The 23,178-nt window shown below is 36.3% G+C and overlaps 1 long non-coding RNA gene across 2 annotated transcripts; it reads right to left on the bottom strand.

Annotated features, from left to right (window-relative positions):
* Window positions 1–12,585: 12,585 nt before the first annotated feature.
* Window positions 12,586–16,518, bottom strand: LOC112796949 (uncharacterized). Of its 2 annotated transcripts, none has more exons than XR_003199510.2 (6): window positions 16,071–16,518; window positions 15,299–15,349; window positions 14,585–14,680; window positions 14,230–14,325; window positions 14,006–14,134; window positions 12,586–12,915 (listed from the first exon to the last, which is right to left on the bottom strand). It is a non-coding gene; the product is annotated as an uncharacterized lncRNA (long non-coding RNA). The 2 variants fall into 2 exon arrangements; XR_003199511.2 differs by having other exon boundaries at window positions 14,585–14,637.
* Window positions 16,519–23,178: the final 6,660 nt, after the last annotated feature.

Here is a 23,178-nt window from a genome sequence, read left to right as displayed (position 1 = left end):
TGAATCTTCTCACAGATCACACCTTTGAGCTCTTCAAATGAGATTGTGAAAGAAATCACAACATCTAATGGATTTTCACAAACAAATGTTACTCCTTCAGATGTTTGTAATAAAATCTGCCCAAAATAATACACCTTCAATAAAGCTCTGTCACTCATTACTCCTAATCACGTAAACAACATCAAAAATTTGAGAAATGGATCTGTAACTATTATCTAAGTAAAGAAGAAACAGAGAACCCAAAGCCAGAGAGAAAATAACCGTTGAAGAAGAAGAAGACGTGAGTAGGTCTCACCAGCATTCAGACACTTTTGTTTAGAGTCCCCAACAAGTCGGACCCTCCGATAAGGTGTACTACATTCAAAAAATTATTTAAAAACCCTAATCGTACCCTCCGATTTCATTTAAGGAAGTAAAAAAAAAATTCCCCCACTAGCAACTCGGACGGTCCGAGTTGCCTTTTAGCTCATTCAAAGTTTCATCTTCTTCAAATCGGACCCAACGAGTTGTTGGTCCAAAGCTGAAAAAAACCATGTCGCATGGTCCGATTTCTGGCCCCTGACACCAGAAAAAAGGCTGCCCCACAGATTGGTATAGAACCCCAGCAACCCATATCCGGAAATGACACCAAACCTCCTTCCATATCAATAAAATTGAGCCGCAAATTGTTGGACGTGTAGATAACTGCCACCAACAAAGGGGGAGGGGGGTTGTTGAGTCTGCGCGTGATGACACGTGTCTCAGGTTGCTTGGAGATGCAACACGTGGGGGATGTTATGAATGCTCTTCCTATATAAAGTAAAGTTCGGTATCATTTCATTGCGAAGAAAAGAGTTGTTTGAGTGTGTTTCTGATGTGATGGAGGGTACTGCAAATTTGGTATCACAACGGTGAGATTATACATAATACTCATGAGAGAGTGAGTTTTGTGTGTGAGAATCCGTTTTCGTTTGTGGTTATATACACTAGATGTTCATGGAGTTTCAGAACAGTCTCTGTCAAAGTATGGAGAATGATATGTTCAGGAGAGTAAGCAATATTTTGTATTGGAATCCCATTATAATTTTTAGTGATCTAATACAGTTTGATATTATGCTGATCATTAACGATGCAAGTATATAGAATATGTTCCATATTCAATGGCAGACTTGAGTGCGGCAGCCAAAGATTGAGCTGTATGTTGAGTTTGAAAATATAGAAGATGGGATTCAATATGATTTAGAGATATAGAGGATGATAGAGTTGAAGTGTACAAAGGAATGAACAGTGATAGCATCATAACGAAGAGGACTTTAAAGATACTTATGAAGTCGGCGACGAAGACGAGGATGGTGGTGTGGGTTTAGAGGCAGCAGTGGAGAATGTAGTGGTTCCTCCCGCAGTGGCGCAGTTAGTCAACCAATAGACGTTCCACCTTTTATGCGTAGCTTGGATCTTGATGCCATGCATGAACTGGAATTCTCCGAATATACAAACATAGGTATGTGATGAGGGAATAATACGTTTTTCTTAATTTATATTTTGGATGGATCAATGAGTGACGATTTCTGTTTTGTGTAGGTGTTTTTGATCCCGAGGACGAAGAGTTCAGGATCGGAATGGAATATAGTACTAGAAAATCTATCGTTGTAGCAATTAGAAGTTACACTATCTTTAGAGGAGTCGACTACAATGTTTATGAGTCCAAATCACAGACGTTCTATGCAAAATGCAAGATGCATGAACGTGGTGCAACTGGCTTATTCGAGCCATCTTGATACAGAAAAAAATTGTTAGGAGATATGGAGATACAACGGTAGGCACACGTACACCATGGGAACGATTTCACAGGATCATTTCAAGTTGGACTCGGACACAGTTGGTGAGGCTATAAGGCCATTGGTTGAGATCGACCCATCCATCAAGGTAAAATCTATGATTGCGGAAGGTCAGTCAAGGTTCAATTATACCATCAGTTACCAAAAGGCTTGGTTGGCAAAGCAGAAGTCTATAACCAAAGTTTTCGATGGTTTGGAGGATTCTTACCAGGCAGTTCTCAGTCATGGTTTAGAAGATGTCTGGCTCAATTGTCCAGATAGAAACACGACCCCAGTACTACGGGAGTGAGAAGGCGGACGGTGTCAGGATATTTCACCGCGTATTTTGGAGTTTCAATCTATGCATTAGGGCGTTCAAGCATTGGAAACCTCTAGTTCAGGTTGATGGCACACACCTTGACGACAAAATACAAAAGTACACTTTTGATTGCTCTTGCATAAGATGGGAACCAAAACATTGTGCCTATTACTTTTGCCCTCGTGGAAGGAGAGACAGCTAATGCGTGGCAATTTTTTCTCAGAAATTTACAAAGACATGTTGTTAGAAGAGACGGTGTGGATATGATCTCATATTGACATAAGTCAATCCGGGCAGCAGTAAATCGTTCCGGAGGTGATTGGCAACCTCCAAGAGCATGGTGGATGTTTTGTATAAGGCACATTGGTAGCAACTTTTTAAGGTCATTCAAAGTCCCGCACTTGCAAAAGCTTATTGTCAACATAGGGTATTCAAGGACGGTGGAAGAGTAAAACATCAACTATAAGAGGTTGCAAGAGCGAGGCGAGACATATGTCCGGTGGTGTGATGCCATTGAACTTAGAAACTAGGTATTGGCAGTTAACGAGGGACATCGATGGGGCCACATGACGACGAACCTTGTCGAGTGCATTAATTCAGTGTTGAAGGGTGTCCGAAACGTCCCTGTGTTGGCACTCGTCCGAGCAACATATTATCGGTTAAACGAGCTATTTACGCAGAAGAGTGCCGAGGCTCACGATCACAAGCGTGCTAAATTTACTTACTCTGTATTTGCACAACAGCGGATAGAAGTAAATATGCAATATGCTGGGAATATAGTTGTGCACAGATTTGATAGACGAAATGAGGTGTTTAAGGTGCGTGAAATGTCTAATGGAAAGGTGTTGGCAGTTGATCTTACACGACAGGCGTGTGATTGTGGGCACTTTTAGGTGCAATGACTACCATGTCGCCATGTTATTGCTTGTTGTGCTAACCACCGTCTAGATTGGCAGCTGTATGTGAATGATGTGTACAAGATGATAGAAGTTCGTAAAGTCTACAAATTTGAGTTCGTACCATTAGGCGATCCAGAGACATGGCCTAGTTACCCAGGACCCACATTGGTCGCTAATCCCGACTTGAGGCAAACGTCGAAAGGTGATCCCAAATTGACCCGATACCTAAATGAAATGGATTCATGCAAAATGCGTGGTCCTCGGATATGCCATCTCTGTGGTAGACAGGGTCATAATCAGAGTCGATGTCCTCAGCGTGCTGGACCGAGTGGAGTTGGTGATGATGGTGGTCCTTAGATCTTTGTTGGTCTCTGTGTTTGTATTTTTAGGTTAATGTTTGGTGATGATGTTCGTCGTGTTTGTATGTTCAAGTTAAAATTATCAACTAATATTTTTTATGTTCGTCGTGTTTGTATTTTTAAGTTAATTTTATCAATTAATGCTATGTGAGTTATTACAGTTGACAATTTTTGAGATGATAATTTAAAATTTGATAAAGTAAACTTACAAAAGATTAATTTAGAAATTATATTAACTTAATTTAAAATTCGATAAATTAAAGTTACAACAGATTAATTAAAAATTCAACTTAATTACTAAACCCATGCTCACTTCTTTTCAGTCATCCAATGCAGTCCCTTGCCCATCATGCCTTGACTGAACCGCGACGGAGTAAACCTATTAGGTGGATTTCTATCTATCTGTAGGTTATATGGATGACCCCGATCTGAATCACCGACATCCGGAGTGGCAGACCCACCTGCCTCTGTCGGAGCAGATGGACCAGGGTCATACTCATCAACAACCTAAAAAAAGTGCTCGACCCAGAAGGTGGTAGATTGAGACGAGCAGTATCGAAGTCTATATGCGGAGCGATGAAACCACTCTGTCAGGAATCACATGACGCCCTCCCTGAGCTGTGATAAGAAGTAGGTGCCTGTCGAAAAGAGGCCATATCTACTGATGCCCGACGTGGATGAGCCAACTCTGACGGTAAAGGGACAGTGCTGAAATCTACAAAACCACCCACACCAGTATCAACCCATTGCTGTATATGATCATCCACATCCCCATCAACGGGCATCTGCGTTGGGATTGACAGAAAGTCAACCAATTGCTGTTCGGGATGAATGTGCTGTATGGGCTGAATATGCTAGCTGGACTGACCCTACCAACTGTGCTGACTGTGACAGTTGTGCTGACTGTGACAGCTGTGACGACTGGGCTCGCTGTGGTCACTAGATTGGCCGTGGTGGTCGTGCTAACTGCGACGGCTGTGACGACTGGGCTTGCTGTGGTCGCTGAAATGGCTGTGGTGGGAATACTAAGTGTGGTCTAGTTGTTGTAGGAGATAATAAGAAAATAGCTCAAACACTACATACTGTGGTGGTCCCTGATGTGCTAGTAGCTATGGTGCTGGTGGATGAGTTGGATATTGAGGAACTTGCTCCGACAATCTTAGCAAACCTCCGTACAAACCCACGTACCAATCACGGTACTCAGCCGACGGTCTAAAGTTCCAAGTCTGAAGGGGGTATAGATCCCGCAACCGAGTGTTACGGCAGTTTTCCCATTCCTCTATCCATTTCGCATGTCAAACTCTCCAGTCATGAAGTTACACTCCACGAAGAGTGATGCAATGCTCTGAATAGACTCCAAAGTGTCCAATGGCTATGCGTCTCTGATACAGCGAACGCATGACAGTTTTATATAAGATTTGGAGGAACTACTCATAACGGGTTCGCAGCCAAAAATCGCGATGCTCTGGCTCTGTAGGAATTCACCATTGCTATTTGTCCAGCCGCTCACCACCTGTCTATCAATGGGTAGGCCATATATATGAGTGACATCTTCCAGTGTCTTGGTAACCTCACCCATCAGCAATACAAAGGTGTGAGTCTCCGACCTCTACCTTTCCACCAGAGCAGATAGTAAAGGGTAAAATCCTCTTATCACCCCAATTCTAGAAACGAAGTAATATCCCATTGTTTGTAAGGCGTCTTCTACCATCGGATTCCATGACTCCGGCGGATCCAAAGTACGAACCATAAGATTCCTGTTAAACTGGTATAACAAAAATATATTTATTCATTAAATATATTTATTAGTTTAAATGGATGAAGATTATAACAAATAAATATTTATATACTAATTTACATTAACATAAATTTTTTATTACTAATCATAAATAAAAATTATTTATTTATTTAAATATTTATTAAAATACAAGAAAAAATTAATATTTATTAATAATATCTATTAATTAAAATATTTATTTTTAAAATATTCAATAATATTTATTAATAAATATTAACATATTTATTTTTTAAAAATAATAATATTTATTTATTAATATTTAAATTACTTATTAAATGTACAGAAAACTAATCACATTATAACAAAAAATTTATAATTTTCACATTTATATAAAATAAAATAATATTATACTGGACAAATAAAATTATTATTCGAAAATATTGTATTATTTATTAAACTTAATAAATAATAAAAAATACAAATAAAAATAATAATATTAAAATAACAATGCTATATCATCATATGATACTAGCAATAATAAAAATTAAAAAAATTTAAATACATAAAAAAAATTGTCAACTTATATAAATTGAATGATCCAAATAATTGCTAATATGTTCTTCAAGTGTCATATAATTACGAACTATTGTTAATTAATATAAACTTACAATATTTTTTTATGTATAAAATCACTTTTTTTTTCAACACTAATTCTCTTCTTCTTCAGATGTTTCTCCCCAAAATTCCTCTCTTTCTCCCCAAAATCTCTCTCTTGTTCGATGAATGAATGCTTTGGAAGAAGGATTGAGCTCAATTTAAAGAGTTTCAACCCTGCATTACTTGTTTTCGGAAAAGGAGATGTCTTCTACATGCCAACAGCTGCTCTAACACATTCTCCCCGTGTTAAATAGGGCTCTGCAGCTCCTAAAAAATGTACGAAAATTTTTGTAAAAATTACATGAAATCTCTACCTAGCACACCCATCCCGTGTTAGTACGGAGCCTCCATATGTGCGTTGCAGTCTGCAAAAGCTGGTGGCCATCTATGCTCATCACGTCTCGTGTTGTCTGGGAATTCCACGTCGACAAAGACCTTTAGCTCACTCTGATGACTCTTTGCTAACATACCTCCTGCGTGTTTATCTGACTTACAATTTAGCAAAACACCCTAATTGTTAATATTAGACTAAAACACCATTAACATTTCCATAAGAAAAATAACTTCTCGTAATTACAATAGCGTTAAAGTAATTGTTTATGTAGTTATGCCTTAAATTGGAAAATGTTCACATCTTAAATTCCTTATTCGATAAGGTGCTTTTCTTAAAAATACTAAAGAGATAAAAAACAATCATCTTAAATTTATTTTATTTAATATTTATTTATTATAAAATATATTAAATAAAATTTAAAATAATTCATTTTAGTAGTTTTTAATTAATATTTTTTTATTATCAAATATTTTTTATAAAATGAAGTTTTATAAATATATACAAAATTTAATATTTTAATATATTTATATATATGTGTTTGATTTTGATGTGTGATTTTTAAGTAATAAATTTAAAATTAATGATTTTAGTAATATATAATATATAATTAGTTATTTTTATAAAATTTTTATAAAATTTAAATTTTTTTACATATTTATTAGAATAAAAATTTTAATTTTTTTTAAATAATAATAATTTTTCTATATACTCTTAAAAAACGTATTAGTTAAACTCAAGTAAAATAAAAGTAGCTTTTACTTTGTCCAAGGAGTTGTGGCAGCTAAATCTGATAATGTTGATAAAACTGTAGAACCAATAGAATCCGGAGGGGGAGGGTGGTGTTACTCTTTTATCAAGGGTATCTAACCTAAAAAAATAATTGTAAAAATCGAAGTTGGAGCCAAAAAAAAAAAAAAGCAAGTAAGAACATCGTACTTGAGCAAATAAAAAAATTCTACATGCTATGGTGAAGGAGAAAAATAATGAGAGAATTTTTTCTTTAATACATAATTGAATTATTATTATATGAAATATATTATTTTATTTTTATTTAATTTTTAAATAAAAATAATTAAATAAATACTTTTTTTATTCTATGCATCTAAAAGTCTTTCCGTCATAGAATTTGTCATAAAAAATAAACATAAAAAACAAGACCAAGATTATTAGTAACCTCTCTGTTCTTTCAAGAATAATTATTATTTTAATTTACTTTTTTTAATTTAAATTTTTAATTCTCTTTTTAATATTGATATTTTTAACTTAATTTTTTTTCTTTTATGGTGACTATTCCATTAAAAGGAGTAAAGGACTTCTCTTTCTTAACAGGTCTCAGAAACTAAAATTTTTACTCATTAATTACAAGATTTAAGCCAAAGGACTTTTACACCAAAAAATAAGAATTTTTTTGTCATATCTAACAATCAATAACGGAATATATTCCAAAATCATTAACGCCTTCTTCACAACATCCAATATCAATAGTGAGTTATTCATATCATTCTTGAAGAAATGGGTAAAACTTCCATGGTTAATTAATGGGTTTATTTTGATTTTTTTAATATGATTATCAGATGCATGTAATGCGAGAAAATGATGGTAGAATAGTGTAATACACAATTATGATGGTTGATAATGGACTATGGTTTAACACATGTTGTTAATTATGATTTAATACAAATCGTAAGTTACGATTTATTTGTAATAGAGAATGCTTCACATACCGTTAGATCTATAATCAACTAATGAAGAAGCATAAACAAATTGGGAGCATTATAATTTAATACAAATCGTAAGTTACGATCTGTGCATGCATGCAAGTGATTGCTATGTGGTTTGTGATTCAAATTTGAAACGTAATAGGTTCTCTCTCTTCTTCTCTCATTTAGATTCTCTTTCTGTCACACACTCTCTCGTATGACATCTCCACTTACTCTCCACATATTCACACACTCTTAAGTCTTAAGCCTCACTCACCACAATTCTCACACACTTTCTCTTTTACAAGCCACTCACTCAAAACACACACACTTTAAAATCTCTGAAAGTGTTTAAAGTTGAAGAAAATTTCATATATATATATATATATATATATATATATATATATATATATATATATATATATATTGGCAAATAAAATTTTTAAACTCCTCGATCGATATTGTAAGGAAAACAAACAAATATATATGAATTATTATACATAAATATTACACATTTAGATATTTTTTATAAAGTTTGACCATTATGATAAATTTTTAAACTAATATTATTTTTCATTTTTTGCTTAATAAAAAATCAAAATTCTCTTTCAATAAACAAAATGAACAAACTCAATATTATAATGATAAAAAAATGGGTAAAAAACCATAATAAGCCAACTGGCTCAGAAAATTACGTAAATACGCCAAAGCAAAAATCGTTTCAGCAATAAGCCAGATCCCATTTTTATATAATTCGAACCAGGTTGGTTCGAACTCTATTTGTTAGTAAATCGAACCAGGTGAGTTCGAATTAGGGTTTTCTGTTGTTAATAAATCGAACCAGCCTGGTTCGAATTAGGAATGAAGGTAATTCGAACCAGGTTGGTTCGAATTATAGAGAGAGAAGGTTCCCATGTAATTCGAACCGGGTTGGTTCGAATTACACCAATCATAGTTCGAACCAGGCCGGTTCGAATTAGTGTGAGACTGAGGTAGCTATGTATCTATGCAGGAGGCAGATCCGAATCGGCCAAAGAGATGCGGCCTATGTCGCCAACCCGGACACAATTTAATAAGAAAAAATAAACACTAAACTGTTTCAAGATTCATTGATCATACAAAATGAATGTCCCAGAACACAAATAAAAAAAACATAGGTAAAACAGACTATAACATAACAAAAAAAAGTACAAACCACTATGATACTTGATTGAACTTTAAAGAAAAAAATACATAATTAAAGAAGCCATATTCATTACTACTCGCAACAATCAAACTAAAAGTCATGTGCACTAATGTAAATAATACTGAGACTAACAACATGGGAAATAATCTAAATAACTCTAAGACTAGTAAGATGCGCACTAATGTAGATAATGCTAACACTAACAACATGCATCCTAATGGTGTCCTGTCTGAGACGAGCCTGCAACCTGTGGGCAACTACGTCGTGTGTGTCCGGGTTGGCGACATAGGCCGCACCTCTTTGGCCGATTCGGATCCGCCTGGTCCATATTCGTCTGTATCCTAGTGGATCTAGGACGACCCTCTCTGGCACGCCTCTTGTTAGGGTCTGGAATCACCGTGGGTCCGTCGTAAGGTGGCCAGAAGCCCTCCGGGATCGGAGGTGTGAATCCCATCCGATACACATTGAACACCGAGCTAATCTGATAGACGCTGTGAACGTAAGAGGTCCAGGTGACCCGTGAGTATGCACAGCATGCAAGTGCGTGCTGACACGGAAAATGAAGAGCCTGGAAGTAGCCGCAGTCACATGTCCGAGAGGCAAGTGATACTCTGTAAGTACCCAAGGAGAAAGAACCAGTCGGAGTGGTCTCTGCTACAGTGAACTCGAAGTTATCCCGGTCATACAGCGTCACCGTGAAGCACCTAGCCGTCTTCATGTTGGCCTCAATACACTTCACCAAATGCTGACTGAATTGTTGTCCTGTTCCCATCTGGGCCTCAGCCTCTCTCCCCTTGCGAACAAACAGTTCCGCAAGCCTACAATATGTTGCCTTCACCAGGGATGCTACAGGGAGATTTCTGACCCCCTTCAGGATAGAGTTCACACACTCGGAGATGTTTGTCTTCATGTGACCAAATCTCCGCCCCTCATCACGATGCTGAGTCCACAACGAGTAATCAATCCGGTTCGCCCACTCACACATCGCCGGATCTTCAGATCGCAGGATATCAAACCAGTAATCAAATTCAACCTCGGTCTTCGCATACGCCGTGTTGACTAGTAGCCTCCTAGCGTCTTTGCCCTTGAAGGTTAGGGCAAAATTAGCCGCTACGTGTCGTATGCAGAATGCACGGTACGCAAATGGCGGTAGCCAACCGCCGTCAGGAGCCTCAAGCGCAGCCTTGATGCCGTTGTGCCTGTCCGATATAACCAGCAGACCGGGCTGCGGGGTCACGTGCTGTCGAAGGTGCGAGAGAAAGAATGTCCAGGATTCCGCATTCTCACCCTCTACTAGTGCGAATGCCACAGGTAGAATGTTGGAGTTCCCATCCTGTGCAATCGCGATGAGCAACGTTCCCCCATACTTCCCATACAAATGTGTGCCGTCAATGCTGATTAGCGGCTTGCAATGACGGAATGCCTCGATGCAGGGCGGGAAAGTCCAGAAAAGTCTGTGGAAGTACGCTTGAGATTCGTCCACCTGTCCTCCAACTCGAACCGGGCTCGTCTTCAGTACCGCAACACTCCCAGGCATCGTCAGCTGGACACCCAAGACCCACCTAGGCAGGTCGTTGTAGGACTCATCCCAGTCACCGTATATGAGGGCAATAGATTTCTGCTTCGCCATCCAAACCCTCCGGTAAGTCGGCCTAAAACCAAAGTGCGCTGCCGTGGCGTTCAGGAGCACCTTGATGCTCACGGATGCATCGGCCCTAACCATTGGCATAATGAACGCCGAAATCACATGATAATCTAAACTCCTGTGGTCACTCGAGATGGATGTGGCCAGGCAGGTGTGAGGTCCATTGTACCGTTTGACCTCCCAAATGCCCTTGCGCTTCCGGAGACTCAGTCGAATCAACCATGTGCACCCGTTCCCAAACTCGGAACACTTGCCCACATACCGGCGGTGATCGGACTCCACCACCTTGTACTGTACCCCTCGCCTGATGCTGTAAGTCTTCACACTTAAAAGGGCCTCATCTTTATCCTGGAATTGCTGACCCACCTGGAACTCTGTCAAACCAGTAGTCCCTTCCGCATCTCTAGCTCCGAATCCAACAGCGTGCCCTAAAACCCCCTCATGTCTCATGGCGTCCAAGTCCAACGAGGAAAAATGTGGTGGATACTGCTGTGTGCCAGAGCTAGAACCACCTACCTCCAACGCAGGCCCAGTCGCTCCAATATCATCAGCGCTATCATCGTCAATCATATCCGGCTCGACGTCATCCTCGTCTTCATCGTCCAAAAAACCGTCTCCTACGCCAACAGGTGCAACTCCCACTAAAGCGTTCGGCAAGTTTTCCCTTTCCACTACCTCGTCGCCTTCGGTGGCATTGAGGTCAACAGCGAAAGATGGGGAGGCGACATGTTGGACCACTGGTTCGTACACAGGGACGGACGAGGAAGCAACGGCAGGCCGGGAACTAGAACCTGCTGCATTCGCTATAGTGTTCGTATTCCTGTTCGAACCGCCGGAGCTGGATACAACATCAACCAGCCGGGCCAACAACTCCGGTGTCCTCACCTCCGGAAATTGCCGCCGACAGAGAAACATTACTTGCAAGTCCGCATCATTATTAATCGTGAAGCAATCATACTTCACCGTATTCTGTAGCACCGTGACTGGAATGCGATAGAAAAACTTCTTTACCCGCTTCGCACCCTCCAGACCGAGCTTCATTAGTACAGCGCTAACAAGGTCATCGTAACTCGTCGTTGATGTTATGACAATACATAGAGGATTCTTATCTGTGAACTTTACTCCGGAACGAGTTTTTCTATTAACAGATCCTCTGTGGTGCACCAAAACCACAAAACTCTCCTCACTAGCCATCCTACTCCCTCTAATGATACTAACTCACGTTTGGAACCATATATATACAGCTCAGTCTCACACATAGTTCGAACCGACCTGGTTCGAACTATGATTGGTGTAATTCGAACCAGCCCGGTTCGAATTACATGCAAATATTCTCTCTCTATAATTCGAACCATCTTGGTTCGAATTACCTTCATTCCTAATTCGAACCAGGCTGGTTCGATTTAGTACCAACAAAAAATCCTAATTCGAACTCACCTGGTTCGATTTACTAACAACTAGAGTTCGAACCAACCTGGTTCGAATTATATAAAAATGCGATCTGGCTTATTGCTGAAACGATTTTTGCTTTGGCGTATTTACGTAATTTTTTGAGCCAGTTGGCTTATTATGATTTTTTACCCTAAAAGAATACTTGATACAAGATACATATAGAATTGACAATAAATAAAGTATCATAGAATTTAAATTTTACCCTAATTTATTATATTTACTTACATATTTGAATATTTTGATTTAAACTCTATTTATTACATTATAAGCCACTCAATTCGATCTTATCTAACTCGATTTAAAAAATATATATTTTTACTTAAATGTAATATTTTGTCTTTTCATATTTCATAATATATATTAAATATTATTTATGTATTATAAATAAATTAAATTACTAACTTGGTGAATATATATTCGTGGTGCAGATATATAATGTTGCCTGTCCTAGATACATGCCAATACGTGTATGCACCAAATTAATATAGAAACAAAAATCATACTTTCAATTAATATATTATATATAAAAGAAGATAGTAATAATTAATAATCTGTGATGGAATTAGTAAAGTCAGCTAGCCAGCTACTTGTAAGTTAGGTGTCACTGGTTCACTTCACTAATTTAGTGGACTAACATTGAGCTAACATTTTTTATTAGTGAATAAATAAATTAAGAAAAAAGATATTAAAATTTAAATATCAATTAGGACAATAAAATTAATTACCATTCTCATCATTTGAGAGAATAACATTTTCTCTGACATATACAACATTTGGTTTAACATGTTCATCTTTTTCCTCTTCGAATTGTTCAAGCCTTCTTTTAATACCTGTAATAATATATATATAAAAAAAAAGAGAAAACAATATTAGAGGATGACACTTTAAGAATTGGATAAAATTGAAAATTGAGGCGTTAGGGGATGATACTAATATAGCATTTTTAGCATCTTTAAGAGATTTTTTAAGACTTTGATACTTCTTTATTAGCCTTCTTCTCTTCATACTTGTAAGAACATACAAGAAATATGAGAAAACCATATTACTTAAAACAAAGAATAACAATCATATATAGGTTCACACTTAAAATAAAGAAAATAGAAGCAAGCAATCCAAAGAATTAAATCAGAACAGCAGAGAGATGGAATTTTATTGGCATAGGCTTTGGTGATTTTCAACTTTAGATATTCAAAAAAAAAAATAGAAGTCTGTATAGATGCAGCATGATTGCCAACCCCTCCAAGACCAATGACCACAACATATGATGCACTCACTTTTTGCTGAGACTCAAAGCCAAAAAATTGAATGTTCCTAATAACATAACAAAATTCCACCCCAGAGAAAAATTGATTAGTTGAAATTGAAGAAAATGAATCGCCCTTATACACCCAATTAATAAAAGGTTTATATAAAAAATAAATCATAAAAAATTGGTTTTAGACATAGTGGGTAATGTGCTGGTGGTACTTCTCGCAAGAAAACTTTGCAAAAAGGTCGAACAACCAAATACATTAATCAATTATATATGCATTAACCAATGATCCTTAGAGTTAAAAGTTTATTTTTGCCTTGTCTGCCCATTCCCTGTAAGCCAGCCAGGAGAAAACATGGCACAAATATATGCATTAACCAATGATCCCTAATCTAAAAGTTCACTTTTCTAAATTGTATTAAGGTGATAACACTCCATTGGCTATACAATCTAGTGATGCACATTTTAAATTGTAGACATTCATTAATATACATGGAGGATCTTTCATGCTCCATTCATTCTAGAATTAACACCCAAGCGTCCAAGACATTCACACTATCATAATTAGCTGTAAGAAAGGATGAAGACCAAGTATATTGATGGACAAGTGCTAATGTGTCTCAAACTGAATAGTCTTTAAAAATAAAAGTGCATCATGTATGTCTTACCAATTAATTATTCAGCAAAGAAAGAAACAAAGCAAGTTGCAATTTCTGATTTTCAACAACTAGGTCATTAATTTCTTCATTATAGATCTCCATGTAGGACACTCAAATCAGAAGCTCACGATCAGACATCTGAAAATAAATTGGTCGAACCAAACCAAACATCAAAATAACAACATGAACAACTACAAACACAAACTCTAAACAAGACTTTTAGTAGAAGCTACCATCTCAATTTTGCAAATATATCTTTTGACAGCCTAAGGAATTATTCTTGGGTCATTTTCCGAACCATTCATGGTGAATGTCTTGCCACTGCTTGTCTGCCCATAAGCAAATGCAGTTCTTAACCATATATTCATCTCAATAATTAACATCTAAAACCAAAATAGAAGAATTGGAACAGATTTCACAGTAATAATAATTTGAACTACTAAATACTAAAGGTAACCATTATTTATTGATTTAAATGTGCTGACTTTAGAGCTCTTGTACATTGATTATTTCAAATAAAAATAGATACTATAATTAGTAAAGTATACCAATTCAATGAACAAGAAATAAGCAGTGCGAGGTACTAACCTTAAGATTTAAGATCCTTTGTCAGGGACCAAACAATAAGCAGTCTTGATTTTCTTATTTAAAAAAAAAAGAAGAAGAAAAAGACACGGAAGCAACCTATAAAAGTCATCAATACTGTTAAAAAGATCCAGGCCAATGAATATATTATTATTATTATTATTAAGAAAGAGGCTGAAGGATAATTAAGTTCTATACTAGTTAACTAGATGAAGAACAAATTAAAAACAATAGTCCAAAAAGTTCAATTAAAAAGGAAAAGTTTAATTTATTTTATAACAATTATCAACATTCCAAGATATATACATGTAATTTTCTAGTGCACCCAGTCCTTATTATTTTATTTCAGTTTACATATATAGCTAAGATTTTTTCTGTTTTGAAATTATTGAAACTTATGGTTTGAAATTGACTATTTTACTAGCTAGTGGATAAATAATCATGTCCTGCTGTTAGCTGGCAACAGCAAAGTAATACAATAGCAAAATAATATAATAGACTAACCACAAAATTTAACTATAAAAGGAAAATTCACTATTGCTTTCAATCCCAAAATTTAATCATAAAGAGACTAACCACTATTTTATAGAAGGCATCAGTTGAAAGAGTATAACTCTCTAGCCATATAACCAATCAGATGTAAATTGCTGATATAAATATATTAAAGAAGCAATTCAAAGCTCAGTGAGTTAAAGAACATATAATAGTTAATTTTACCTCTCTGCATTGAAGAAGTGATTCCTTAGCCTTGAGATTACTGTTTCCTTCCTGCTTTGCAAAATAACACCAAAAATGATTTTTGTACCTCATAAAAGTAAAATCCTATATATGTACTAAAGCTTAGAAACTAGTATGAGATATGTACCACAAAATTGTTTTATTGTCATCATGCTCTACAAGCCTAAAACTTAATTTCTTACAGCATAATTAAGTCACTTTCTTTGTTTTTATTTCTTTGCTTTGGCTGACAAATGTCTACATTAAATAGAGAGACAATCCATCAAAAGTAGATATCACAGAAATTAAGTTTTAGAAAAATTAGATACAAAAAATCAGTGAGAATATGACGGAACAGCCACTAAGTTCATGAATCAAATTCTACTATAATAAAACCTAATGATAAGAGCATTTTTAATGTCAAACTTGTACTGCAATAGCAATAGAAATAAGAGAATGCAAAGGAAAAAAATCAAACAACTTTGGTTGAAGCATTTCATCGAACATGTTGAATATTATGGTTGAAAGAGAAGAAATGATGAGCCCAGAGATTAAAGAGCTCCTGCTGAATTTAATCACACATTGAATTTACATCTCATAAAGAGACAATATCAAAGCTAATCTAGTAAAATAGATCGATGAACAAAGAAATTTAAAAAGTTGAATCCATATATGTTAACACATCAAGTCATCAATAATCGATTAATCAGAAAACAAGATCTTGAGAGAGGCACAGAAACTAGACGAGAGCATATCAGTGGAGAGAACTGACCGAAGGCGAGAGAGTTCAGAGGCAGTGACGGAGACTGGGGGATCGGAGCAGAGAGCAGAGCAGCGGCGGCGAGAGCAGATTTGAAGCAAAAACAGAGCAACGGCGGAGAGAGGCACAAAAGAGAAAAAGAGAGCAGATCGGAGACTAGCTCAGAGGTGGCGAACGACAAATACTAACTTCCTAGAGATTCAGATTCAAATCTGCGAACTCCATCTTTCATCTCATCTCTGCAGTAGTAGGACTGAACGGCGAAGAAAGCTGAACCGCGAAGAGCACGAACACGGTTGTTACCTTCTCATCTCTTCTCATCTAATTTCAACTCCAATTGCTACCTGACCAATTGAATCAGTTAGGGTTTTGAAAAATAGAAATGGTTATCAGAAATAGAAAATAAGAAGAAAAAGAAGGAAATGAATAAATTGTTATGTTTCTTATTACTGGCACACTTAAATTTTTAGTAAGCTAAAAAAAATTATATAAATAAGTGTCACCATTTTATTTAATAATGACTGTTTAATTAAAGGTTATAAAATAAATATAGCTATTCATCTAATTTGGTATAATAAATTAATAATCTGTAATTAAAAAATCTCACATTGTTTTACAATATATTAAATAAATTTTATACAATGTAAAGGACTTATAAATCTATTTATATAATATTAAAATCTTTTATTAAAATTATTATAAAATTATTTATCTAAAATATTTAAATTAGAGAGATATATAAAAAATAAAAAATATGTTTTTTTATTTGTCTCATTTTAAATTTTGTTTTAGATAATAATAATAATAATAATAATAATAATAATAATAATAATAATAATAATAATAAAATTTTAGATAATTTAGTGATAAAATATTATGTCATAAAATTAAAGTATTTATCCAAAAAATTTTAAAATAATAGAAAAAGTTAATAATTATATCTCTAATTAAAAAAACCCGTCTCATATTGTTATAAATTTATAATTTAATTTTAATTATTTTTCAACTAATTCATTCATTTGAAATATCTATCAATATTCAATCCCTTTTTCAACGACTTTTTCCCTCCAACTAACTAAATTGCCATTCGAGTTAGATAGAGATGTTATATAGAGAGTAATAATACACATTAATATTTCCTCACACACTTCAAAAGTGTTCTTGGATGGTAGTCCAACTAGTTTCAGAATTAAATAAAAGGTGATAGAGATATTATATAGAGAGTAATAATACATATTAATATTTCTTCACACACTTTAAAAGTGTTCTTGGATGGTAGTCTAATTAGTTTCTAAATTAAATAAAAGGTGATAGAGATATTATATAGAAAGTAATAATACACATTAATATTTTCTTACACACTTTAAAAGTATTCTTGGATGGTAGTCCAATTAGTTTTAGAATTAAATAAAAGGTGATAGAGATATTATATAAAAAGTAATAATATACATTAATATTTTCTCACATACTTTAAAAGTGTTCTTAAATGGTAGTCCAATTAGTTTCAGAGTTAAATAAAAAGTGAAAGAAATATTATATAGAGAGTAATAATATGCATAATATTTTTTCACACATTTTAAAAGTGTTTTTAGATGGTAGTCCAATTAATTTCAAAGTTAAATAAAAGGCGATAGAGATATTAAAGTTACTTTGTCTTGTATGTATTGAAACAGAAATCATTGTCATCATAAAAACTAAAGTTAAACCAAACCCCATAGAATGACGCTCTCCCTTCACGTGAACACAGTGGAGATTTTCGGGAGTGGATCCTCTCCAGTGAGAAAAAAACTGGATAGTATTCAGTGTTTAATCTAATCATTCATTGCGCTTTCTCTCTTATTTATTTCTGGTCTCACTCATAGAATCAAAGATGATAGATCACACTGGATTCTATCAATTGTTAAAAAAATTGGAGAAGATCTTTTTCTGAGATTCTCTATATGTCACTCTACCCAAGTAAATCAAAGTTCGTGTAACTCATACGATATACACTACAACATTACTTAATTTAATATAATTTATTTTTAATATGTATTTATATTTAATATATATTTTATATTACTTAATATAATTGTATAAATATATGAATCCATGACCCCCACCCCCAACCTACCTGTTCATTTTTTATCAGATTAACATACATACTCTTCTATCAAATTTAGGGTAAAAAACCATAATAAGCCAACTGGCTCAAAAAATTACGTAAATACGCCAAAGCAAAAATCGTTTCAGCAATAAGCCAGATCGTATTTTTATATAATTCGAACCAGGTTGGTTCGAACTCTATTTGTTAGTAAATCGAACCAGGTGAGTTCGAATTAGGGTTTTTTGTTGGTAATAAATCGAACCAGCCTGGTTCGAATTAAGAATGAAGGTAATTCGAACCATGGTGGTTCGAATTATGGAGAGAGAAGGTTTCCATGTAATTCGAACCGGGCTGGTTCGAATTACACCAATCATAGTTCGAACCAGGCCGGTTCGAATTAGTGTGAGACTGAGCTGTATATATATGGTTCCAAACGTGAATTAGTCTCATTAGAGGGAATAGGATGGCTAGTGAGGAGAGTTTTGTGGTTTTGGTGCACCACAAAGGATCTGTTAATAGAAAAACTCGTTCCGGAGTAAAGTTCACAGATAAGAATCCTCTATGTATTGTCATAACATCTACGACGAGTTATGATGACCTTGTTAGCGCTGTACTAATGAAGCTCGGGCTGGAGGGTGCGAAGCGGGTAAAGAAGTTTTTCTATCGCATTCCAGTCACGGTGCTACAGAATACGGTGAAGTATGATTGCTTCACGATTAATAATGATGTGGACTTGCAAGTAATGTTTCTTTGTCGGCGGCAGTTTCCGGAGGTGAGGACACCGGAGTTGTTGGCACGGCTGGTTGATGTTGTATCCAGCTCTGGCGGTTCGAACAGGAATACGAACACTATAGCGAATCCAGCAGGTTCTAGTTCCCGGCCTGCCGTTGCTTCCTCGTCCGTCCCTGTGTACGAACCAGTGGTCCAACATGTCGCCTCCCCATCTTTCGCTGTTGACCTCAATGGCACCGAAGGCGACGAGGTAGTGGAAAGGGAAAATTTGCCGAACGCTTTATTGGGAGTTGCACCTGTTGGCGTAGGAGACGGTTTTTTGGACGATGAAGAGGAGGATGACGTCGAGCCGGATATGATTGACGATGATAGCGCTGATGATATTGGAGCGACCGGGCCTGCATTGGAGGTAGGTGGTTCTAGCTCTGGCACACAGCAGTATCCACCACATTTTTCCTCGTTGGACTTGGACGCCATGAGACATGAGGGGGATTTAGGGCATGCTGTTGGATTCGGAGCTAGAGATGCGGAAGGGACTACTGGTCTGACAGAGTTCCAGGTTGGTCAGCAATTCCAGGATAAAGATGAGGCCCTTTTAAGTGTGAAGACTTACAGCATCCGGCGAGGGGTACAGTACAAGGTGGTGGAGTCCGATCACCGCCGGTATGTGGGCAAGTGTTCCGAGTTTGGCAATGGGTGCACATGGTTGATTCGACTGAGTCTCCGGAAGCGCAAGGGCATTTGGGAGGTCAAACGGTACAATGGACCTCACACTTGCCTGGCCACATCCATCTCGAGTGACCATAGGAGTTTGGATTATCATGTGATTTCGGCGTTCATTATGCCAATGGTTAGGGCCGATGCATCCGTGAGCATCAAGGTGCTCCTGAACGCCACGGCAGCGCACTTCGGTTTTAAGCCGACTTACCGGAGGGTTTGGATGGCGAAGCAGAAATCTATTGCCATCATTTACGGTGACTGGGATGAGTCCTACAACGACCTGCCTAGGTGGGTGTTGGGTGTGCAGCTGACGATGCCTGGTAGTGTTGTCGTCCTTAAGACGACCCCGGTTCGAGTTGGAGGACAAGTGGACGAGTCTCAAGCGTACTTTCACAGGCTTTTTTGGACTTTCCCGCCGTGCATCGAGGCATTCCGTCATTGCAAGCCGCTAGTGAGCATTGACGGCACACATCTGTATGGGAAGTATGGGGGGACGTTGCTCATCGCGATTGCACAGGACGGGAACTCGAACATTCTACCTGTCGCATTCGCACTAGTAGAGGGTGAGAATGCGGAATCCTGGACATTCTTTTTGTCGCACCTTCGACAGCACGTGACCCCGCAGCCCGGTCTGCTGGTTATATCGGACAGGCACAACGGCATCAAGGCTGCGCTTGAGGCCCTTGACGGCGGTTGGCTACCGCCATCTGCGTACCGTGCATTCTGCATACGACACGTAGCGGCTAATTTTGCCCTAACCTTCAAGGGCAAAGACGCTAGGAGGCTACTAGTGAACGCGGCATATGCGAAGACCGAGGTTGAATTTGATTACTGGTTTGATATCCTGCGATCTGAAGATCCGGCGATGTGTGAGTGGGCGAACCGGATTAATTACTCGTTGTGGACTCAGCATCGTGATGAGGGGCGGAGATTCGGTCACATGACGACGAACATCTCCGAGTGTGTGAACTCTATCCTGAAGGGGGTCAGAAATCTCCCTGTAGCATCCCTGGTGAAGGCAACATATTGTAGGCTTGCGGAACTGTTTGTTCGCAAGGGGAGAGAGGCTGAGGCCCAGATGGGAACAGGACAACAATTCAGTCAGCATTTGGTGAAGTGTATTGAGGCCAACATGAGGACGGCCAGGTGCTTCACGGTGACGCTGTATGACCGGGATAACTCCGAGTTCACTGTAGCAGAGACCACTCCGCCTGGTTCTTTCTCCTTGGGTACTTACAGAGTATCACTTGCCTCTCGGACATGTGACTGCGGGTACTTCCAGGCTCTTCATTTCCCGTGTCAGCACGCACTTGCATGCTGTGCATACTCACGGGTCACCTGGACCTCTTACGTTCACAGCGTCTATCAGATTAGCTCGGTGTTCAATGTGTATCGGATGGGATTCACACCTCCGATCCCGGAGGGCTTCTAGCCACCTTACGACGGGCCCACGGTGATTCCAGACCCTGACAAGAGGCGTGCCAGAGAGGGTCGTCCTAGATCCACTAGGATACGGACGAATATGGACGAGGCGGATCCGAATCGGCCAAAGAGGTGCGGCCTATGTCGCCAACCCGGACACACACGACGTAGTTGCCCACAGGTTGGAGGCTCGTCTCAGACAGGACACCATTAGTATGCATGTTGTTAGTGTTAGCATTATCTACATTAGTGCGCATCTTGCTAGTCTTAGAGTTATTTAGATTATTTCCCATGTTGTTAGTGTCAGCATTATTTACATTAGAGCACATGACTTTTAGTTTGATTGTTGCGAGTAGTGATGAATATGGCTTCTTTAATTATGTATTTTTTTCTTTAAAGTTCAATCATGTATCATAGTGGTTTGTACTTTTTTGTTATGTTATAGTCTGTTTACCTATGTTTTTTTTTTTATGTGTGTTCTGGGACATTCATTTTGTATGATCAATGAATCTTGAAACAGTTTAGTGTTTATTTTTTCTTATTAAATTGTGTCCGGGTTGGCGACATAGGCCGCATCTCTTTGGCCGATTCGGATCTGCCTCGTCCATAGATACACAGCTTAGTCAGTCTCACACTAATTCGAACCGGCCTGGTTCGAACTATGATTGGTGTAATTCGAACCAGCCCGGTTCGAATTACATGGAAACCTTCTCTCTCCATAATTCGAACCACCATGGTTCGAATTACCTTCATTCTTAATTCGAACCAGGCTGGTTCGATTTATTACCAACAAAAAACCCTAATTCGAACTCACCTGGTTCGATTTACTAACAAATAGAGTTCGAACCAACCTGGTTCGAATTATATAAAAATACGATCTGGCTTATTGCTGAAACGATTTTTGCTTTGGCGTATTTACGTAATTTTTTGAGCCAGTTGGCTTATTATGGTTTTTTACCCTCAAATTTATTTACTTATATTATGCACGAAACAATAAAACTAAGAGTAATACATTAAATCCATTTTTTATGTTTTTATTAAAAAATTTAATTTTTAACAAATTTTAATTACTAACCCAGTTACTAATATTTTAATTATCACGTAAAATCCTTTTAAAAAGTTTGACAAATCAATTTTTATTATTATTTAATAAAATTATGAAGTTTTGTATAAATGAATAGTTTGAAATAAAGATTAATTTTTTGATAAAATAAAATTTAAAAAAATTTAATAAATAAAATTTATTAGAAACTTAAATATTTTAAATTTTTTTAATATTTTTTTAAGTTAAAACTAATTTGTTACGAATATAATCAATAAATTAATGATATATATACAAAACAGAATTTAAATTCAAATATTTATTTAAATAAATAAATATACTAATCACCCGATCAATTCAAATTAATTTTTCATTCTATTACATTTATTTAATATAATTTCAAACTTAGGAAAAAAATGGTACTAAGTCAATTACATGAAATTTTTTAAGTGTAAAAACTTTATCCAAAGCTAATTGATTGGGTGATTCACATACAGTATTTACTGCCTAAAAGATATTACATACTTGCTAAAATATGTTAAATAATTAATTTTAAGTTTAAAAGTATAAAAGTTAAAATATTTTAAATATTTTAAAATTATTATAAAAAATAATTTAAAAAAATTAGACACTAAATAAAAGACATCATAAAATTGACTTTTTTATATATTCACTAACATACTTAATTTTATTTAAAAACGTTAGTTGTATACTAAAATTAGCTATTAAAATTAATCACTAATGTATTTGTACATAAATATATGTGTAGTTAAATTTATTTTTAATATATATTTATATTTTAACATATATTTTATACTAGTGACTGATTTTGGTATATACATAGTATAATCCAATTCTTTTTTCTTCTTAAAAATTAAATAGAAATAATAATGAAGCTAGGTAAAAACTAAAAAGCATGAAAAGCATGGATGAGGGAGAAAAATGAGGTGGGTCACCAAACTGCTCACAAATTCTTCGCGTTATTTTTAAGTTATATTAATTTCTTTTCTATATTTATTTTTTTAATTTTTTTTTCTCTAATAGTCTAATACGTGCAACATGTACAATATTTATGATGCCAACTAAGCTAAAACTAATTTCAACTAACTTCTCATTAA

Source organism: Arachis hypogaea, chromosome 4 (genome assembly GCF_003086295.3).
Source record: "Arachis hypogaea cultivar Tifrunner chromosome 4, arahy.Tifrunner.gnm2.J5K5, whole genome shotgun sequence".
Classification (NCBI taxonomy): Eukaryota; Viridiplantae; Streptophyta; class Magnoliopsida; order Fabales; family Fabaceae; genus Arachis; species Arachis hypogaea.
Note: the sequence above shows the minus strand (reverse complement) of the source record. Positions and strands in the feature narration are given on the sequence as shown.